The following is a 6466-nucleotide window of genomic DNA, read 5'->3' as shown; positions in this document are numbered from 1 at the left end:
AGTAGTACGATTTTGATTAGCATTAACATTATTATTGTTATTATCTCTCCAGTTAAAGTTAGGATGATTTCTCCATCCAGGATTATATGTATTGGAATAAGGATTATTAGTTTGGTTTTGCCCTTGGACAAAATTTACCTGTTCAATTTCACTCATACCTTCGTAATCCACATCCGTTCGGATTGGTTGACCATTAGGATCACACGGTGCCATAAACCTATCAATTTTGTGTGACAAGGCAGAAAATTGGGCTTGCAACATCGCTACTGGATCAAGATTCACTATACCTTTAACTGATGATGTTGTTGAGGATGATGGTTTCGCTGATGGTAGGTGTCCACGTTCCGCGGGCCACATACTGCTGTTGATTGCCATTTCCTCCAAAAGTTCTCTTGCTTGGGCAGATGTTTTCTTCATGAATAACCCTCCAGACATAGCGTCCAATGAACCTCTAGTTGTAGGATTTAGTCCATTATAAAATGTTTGCATTAAAAGTTCAGCGGGCAATTGGTGGTGTGAGCATAAACGTTGAAGTTCTTTAAAACGTTCCCAAGCCTCATAAAGAGTTTCATTATCATTTTGAGAAAAAGATGTTAACTCTTTAATGACTCTTGCGGTTTTTGCTAAAGGGAAAAATTTTGATAAAAATGCTTGGGCTAATTGCTCCTAAGTCTCAATTGATGCGGCTGGCATAGAAATTAACCATTCTTTGGCTCGATCCTTCAAAGTAAAAGGAAATAGGCGAAGTTTGATTGCTTCTGCAGTTACATCAGTAATTTTAAAAGTGTCACAAATTTCTAAGAAATTTGTCAAATGGGTATTAGGATTTTCGTTAGGTAACCCGTAAAACGTTACATTATTTTGCAACATGTTAAGCAACGCAGGCTTAATTTCAAATTGATTTGCATTGATTTGGGGTCTAACTATACTGTTTGTTACACCGGCCACTCCTGGCCTAGCGTAATCCATAAGTGTGGCCATTACTTCTGGCTCGGTAATTTTAGTTTTTATTGGGGTTTGGTTTTTCTTTTTCTTTTCTCTCTTGTTCTTTTTAAGAGTTCTTTCAATTTCTGGGTCAATAGGATCTGGTGACGTGCCCGAACTTCGAGAACTGCGCATGAACTTGAAATTTCGCACGAACCGAAACTACCTACAAAACAGAACTTGAAAAATAAATAAGTTAGTAATTGAAAATAATTAAAAATATAAAAGTTTGAATAAGTGTGAATAAACCTAGATTCGTAATAAAACACGAAAAATTTAAAATTTTGTCAAAAATTTTGGCGTGTCCCCGGCAACGGCGCTAAAAACTTGTTGAGCGATTTCCGCAAGTGCACGGTATACGCTTGTAGTAATAAAAGATATCGATCCCACAGGGAACGCTTTTTTAAACAAAACTTATTTATAATCGGTTAAATTTACTTTTAGGTTTATGATATGGAAAAATCGTTTAATCGGTTTTGGTTTTGAAATTGCTAGAATGAGAATTAGATTAGAATATGAAGATGTTAGAAAATATCTGATTTAAGAATGAATTTGCAAAACAGGAACGTTTTAGTACTTTAGAAAAGTAAACAGGTATATTTGTTTGCATTAAGCAAAGAAACAACTTTAAACTTTGTACGAATTATAAAGATGAAATAAATGACGGAACCTCTAATTAATTGGCTTTGAACGCGATAAAACCCTTTCGGGATAGTTGCCCTTAATCAAATTAAAACTCTTTCGAGATAATAATTTGCCTAAGTGTTCAACAAAGTTTCCTTGTAAAGATTTGAATTAAATACGTTTTAATGAAAACACCAGCATCAATCCACTTCGGCTCATTTACCAAAGTGCTGCATAAAAATCTATCGAATAGAACAGACTTTATTAGATGAAATATAAATTGATACAAGTTTACAGAGAACATGGAGCATTGAATTCTTCGACGGCGTGCAAGTGAACGGGTTGTTAATCCTTTCTTTGGGTTTCGTTCGAGTTTGTCAGGCTCAGGGGCGAATCCTCTACTCAATCTTCTCGTTGAATCTTCGTAGTAGAGACTGGGTCGGTCTACTACCAAAATGAAAACTAAACTGGAACAATGTTTAAACGCTACTGAATTTGTTATTAATTTGTAAACAATGTGTGTACATCATATTGCTTTTTACAGAATCTAAATCTAACTTCTGAATCACTTGATTCGGAATTTCTGCATAAATTCTACACTAATCTCTTTCTTCTACACATATATCATTATATGTCATTATCCTCCTATCAACTCTCCATCAACTCTTTATTTATAGATGTTGAAGAGTCTTGATCGAAGTGTCGTGTCCGTTGCGAAAAGACGTATCCGTTGTGGAGAGTCGTATACCTTGTGAAGGGACGTATACCTTGTGAAGGGATGTTCTTATCCACCCGAACGATCGCGTTCCGTCGAAAACGAAAGTGTGTAACTAGGCTTCTAAATCTCCTGCTCGTACCGAGATTTATCAAATTCACTACCGAGAATGGGGGAGCATCAATTGTACTTCGGACGAAGGGGAAAAGTGACTGAAGGACGCGTGTCGCGACCGTGAAAAGGGGAAGCCGTGGTCGCGGCACGGAGCTTTTTTCGTTTTTTCGCTCTCGTTCGTGTCCTCGATTTGGCGTTATTAATTTTCATCGTCTTCGACTCCTTTTGTAGGGCTTTTCTTCTATTTTTGAGCTCTATTTACTCCTATTTGGATTTTACCAAATATTTATGTACCTTGCATGAAAGAAACATATTCGAGAGTAAAAGCATTCTAAATAGGTATAAATAGCATAAATTCGTAGCAATATTGATGTAATTATTGATGATATTTTAGGTATATTTTGGGCTTAACAGTATGTTTCTGTTACAGATAAAGCGGTTTGCACAGTCATGATAAGGGAAGAAGATGGCCAACAATATCCGATCTATTACGTAAGCAAAGTCTTAAAAGATGCTGAAACCCGGTATTCGAGTTTGGACAAGATGGCCTTGGCAGTGGTCACCACTTCAATCCGCCTAAGACCTTATTTTCAGGCACATACGGTCATCGTTCGTACCAACATACCTATGAGGAAGGTATTACAAAAGCTGGAAAATTCAGGGAGGCTAATGAAGTGGGCAATCCGCCTGGGCGAGTTTGATGTCCGTTACGAAGGCAGATCCGCCTTGAAGAGCCAAGTCTTGGCAGACTTTGTTAATGAATTCACCGAAGAAGGCATAAACCTTCCCAAGCCAAAAGTAGAAGAGTGGACAATGTACACAGATGGTGCCTCTTCGGCAGAAGGTGCAGGAATTGGCGTAATGATCAAGGGACCTCACTACATCAAGTTGTATTATGCTGCAAATTTAGAGTTCCCTGCCACGAATAACGCCGCAGAATATGAAGCCTTGATATTGGGACTACGCCTACTGAAAGAGATCACTCCAGAGCGAGTTGTGATCTATAGCGATTCTAAGCTGATGGTCAATCAGGTGATCAAGAACTTTGATGTAAAAGATGAAACTCTGGTCAAGTATGTTGAGGAGGCCAAAAAGCTATTAAACCATTTGGAGTCTAAAGAAACCAAGTGGGAGCTGGTTCACGTGTTGCGAGGATCAAACACGGGAGCGGATCACCTGGCTAAACTAGCCTCAATCAAGGATCAGTGGGTGGACCTTTAATGTCCATTCGAGATAAAAGATAGACCGACATTCGCCCCAGAAATTGTAGCTCTTCTCTCGCCTGCCCAAGGAGATTGGAGATCACCGATCCAGCAGTATCTCTCAACTGGAACTTTGCCTCAAGACAAAGAAGAGGCTAAGAGGACGGTGAGAAAGGCCGCATACTTTTCCATAATAAATGACCAGCTGTACAGAAAATCTTTTAGTCACCCCTGGTTGAAGTGCGTTACGACAGAAGAGGGACAACAGATCCTCAAAGAATTGCATGAAGGCATTTGCGGTGCTCACGAAGCATCCGGCTCCATCTTGAAAAAGTCTAATTGGCGGGATTTTATTGGCCCACAGTGGAACTCGATGCTCAAAAGCTAGTAGAGTCCTGTCACAAATTGACAAGTTTATGCAAATGAATCTCACACGGCTAAGCACCTGCAAAAGCCCATTATCGAAGGACGACCCTTCGCCATTTGGGGGATCGACATCGTTGGCCCATTTCCTCCTACCAAGAGACAAAGGAAATATGTTGTAGTAGCCGTGGACCACTTTACGAAGTGGGTGGAGGCCGAAGCTGTCTCCTCCATAAGCGCAGAACGGATGGTCGAGTTTGTCAGAGACAACATAGTCGGAAGATTCGGGGTTCCCTACACGATTATTACTGACAACGGGACACAGTTCAATTGCGGAGAGTTCAGGACATTCTGCGAAAGCCAAAGCATTCAAAACAGGTTCGCCTCTGTTTACTACCCCCAATCCAACGGAATGACCGAGGTAACAAATCGAACTATTGTCAAGGGCATAAAAAAGAGACTGGGTGAGCACAATAAAAAGTGGGCGGATCACCTCATGAATGTCCTATGGGCGTACAGAACTATTCCTCGAACTGCAACTGGGAATCACCGTTCGCCCTCACCTATGGCGTAGAAGCTGTGATCCCCATTGAGATCCAGGTCCCTAGTGACAGAGTTTTGTTCTACTGCGAAGACAGGAATGACCAAAGGTTAAGGGAAAGTCTTGACCAATTGGAAACAAGAAGGGAGAGGGCGTATGTACAAATGGCCGCCTACAAACAGAGGATCGCAGCCTATCACGACAAACACGCCAAACTTATGGATTTAAACCCAGGAGATCTAGTACTCCAAAAAGCGGACAAAATTCAATCTTTGGAAGGCAAAGGAAAGTTGGGGATCACCTGGACGGGGCCATATAAAATTGTCACCAAAATTGGACCTGCCACTTTCAAGATCCAAGATATGGAGGGAAACATATTGCCACGGACGTGGAATATTCAGAACCTCCGCAAGTATTTCGCCAGAGAATAAAATGTAACCAAGGTCTTGAGTACTCTTTTTCCTTTAGTAAGTTTTTATCCCATGTGGTTTTTCTTATTAAAGGTTTTAACGAGGCTCACGCATAAGACCAATTCGTTGTAATAAGGCGAATCGCCATTTAATAAAGAGAAATGTTCAGCTTGCAAATTCTTTCTTTGAGTACTTTTCTTGCGGTAATATAAATATTCCAGATTCAAAAAGGGGGAGGCAACAAACGCATTCCCACAAGTAGAATAATGCTATCATGGCATAACTATTTTCTCCTCAAAGATAGGAGAATAATCTCAGTGGCGGATCAATTCTCCTCAAAGATAGGAAATAATTGATCACCGTCAGAGACAGAGTTAAAACATTTCTCAGACGTGTGATCTTTACACTCTCAAAAAACTCTTTCCAAAGAAGTGTTCCAAGTCCTAGTGGCGGATCGATTCACCTCAAAGATAGGAAGCAAATCGATCGCCTAAGGCAGCTTAACTTCCTCAAAAGGAATAAAAGCTTCAAAAGCCTTCAAAAAGGCGCACCTCTCAGGGTACGGCTGGCCACCTACCTTGAACTAGTAAAATAAGTCCTAAAACCTAGAAATTTACTTGCTGAAAGATATAAAGCGTAAAGTAAAAGATAAGGGTTGAAAAAGGATTAAATTGTACTTATTACATTCAAACAACTACAGGAGCATCCTCCTTAGTATCTTTCTCTAGAGATGCGCCCTCTGGAGGAACCTCCTTCTCCATAACAATAGTTCCTTCCTGAGGAACCGTACAATCTATTATCAACTCATTACGCTTCTCGCCCGCCCCTTGGGATGCTTCATCGAGATCACCAGATTCAAGATCCACGACAGGCTTGATCTCCTCAGCTGATCCGCTCAGCTCCTTCCGAATCTGATCACGGATGAAATCCTTAACGTTTGGGATCTTGCGATACTTAAGGCAGTCCTCAACCTCGGGGACCACGTACTCCGGATCCACAAAGTCGATTCCGGGGTAGGGAAGCTTAACGTACGCCATGATCCATTCACCATAATAGTAAGCACGTTCTCCCGCCAGGATCTCCGCGTTCAACAAAGCAGCCTTGTGATTCTTAGCATCCTCCTCCATCTCCCCCAGCTTCTCCTTCAGGCTACGGATCTCTGCGTCTTTGCTCTCGTTAAGGGCAATGGCGGAAGCATCATTTGTATTGGCGACGGCAACCTCTTTCGCCAGCCTCTTTATAGTCGCCTTATCCGCCACCCCTTGCAGGAGATCCGCCTCCATGGCACGCATGTGCGTATACGCCTGTCAAAACAAAGAATGATGTAAGAAACAAGTCTCCTTCTAGAGATCACTCTTCCATCTAAAAATGTGAGATAGAGAAAGCTCACCAAAAGGAGATCCCTTTTTTCCCATTTTGGCATGGGCTGATCCGGAGAACTTGTTCTGGTTCTCCTGTACTTCGCCAAGTTGACCGAGGGCCTCGTTAAGGTCGTTGATAACGGACTCATTCC

General features: G+C 41.3%; 1 non-coding gene across 1 annotated transcript; it reads left to right on the top strand.

Moving 5' to 3' along the window:
* Window positions 1–505: 505 nt before the first annotated feature.
* On the top strand, window positions 506–612 carry LOC136210136 (small nucleolar RNA R71). The gene has a single exon (XR_010677844.1). It is a non-coding gene; the product is annotated as a small nucleolar RNA R71 (small nucleolar RNA).
* Window positions 613–6466: the final 5854 nt, after the last annotated feature.

This window comes from Euphorbia lathyris, chromosome 10 (assembly GCF_963576675.1).
Source record: "Euphorbia lathyris chromosome 10, ddEupLath1.1, whole genome shotgun sequence".
Taxonomy (NCBI): Eukaryota; Viridiplantae; Streptophyta; class Magnoliopsida; order Malpighiales; family Euphorbiaceae; genus Euphorbia; species Euphorbia lathyris.
Note: the sequence above shows the minus strand (reverse complement) of the source record. Positions and strands in the feature narration are given on the sequence as shown.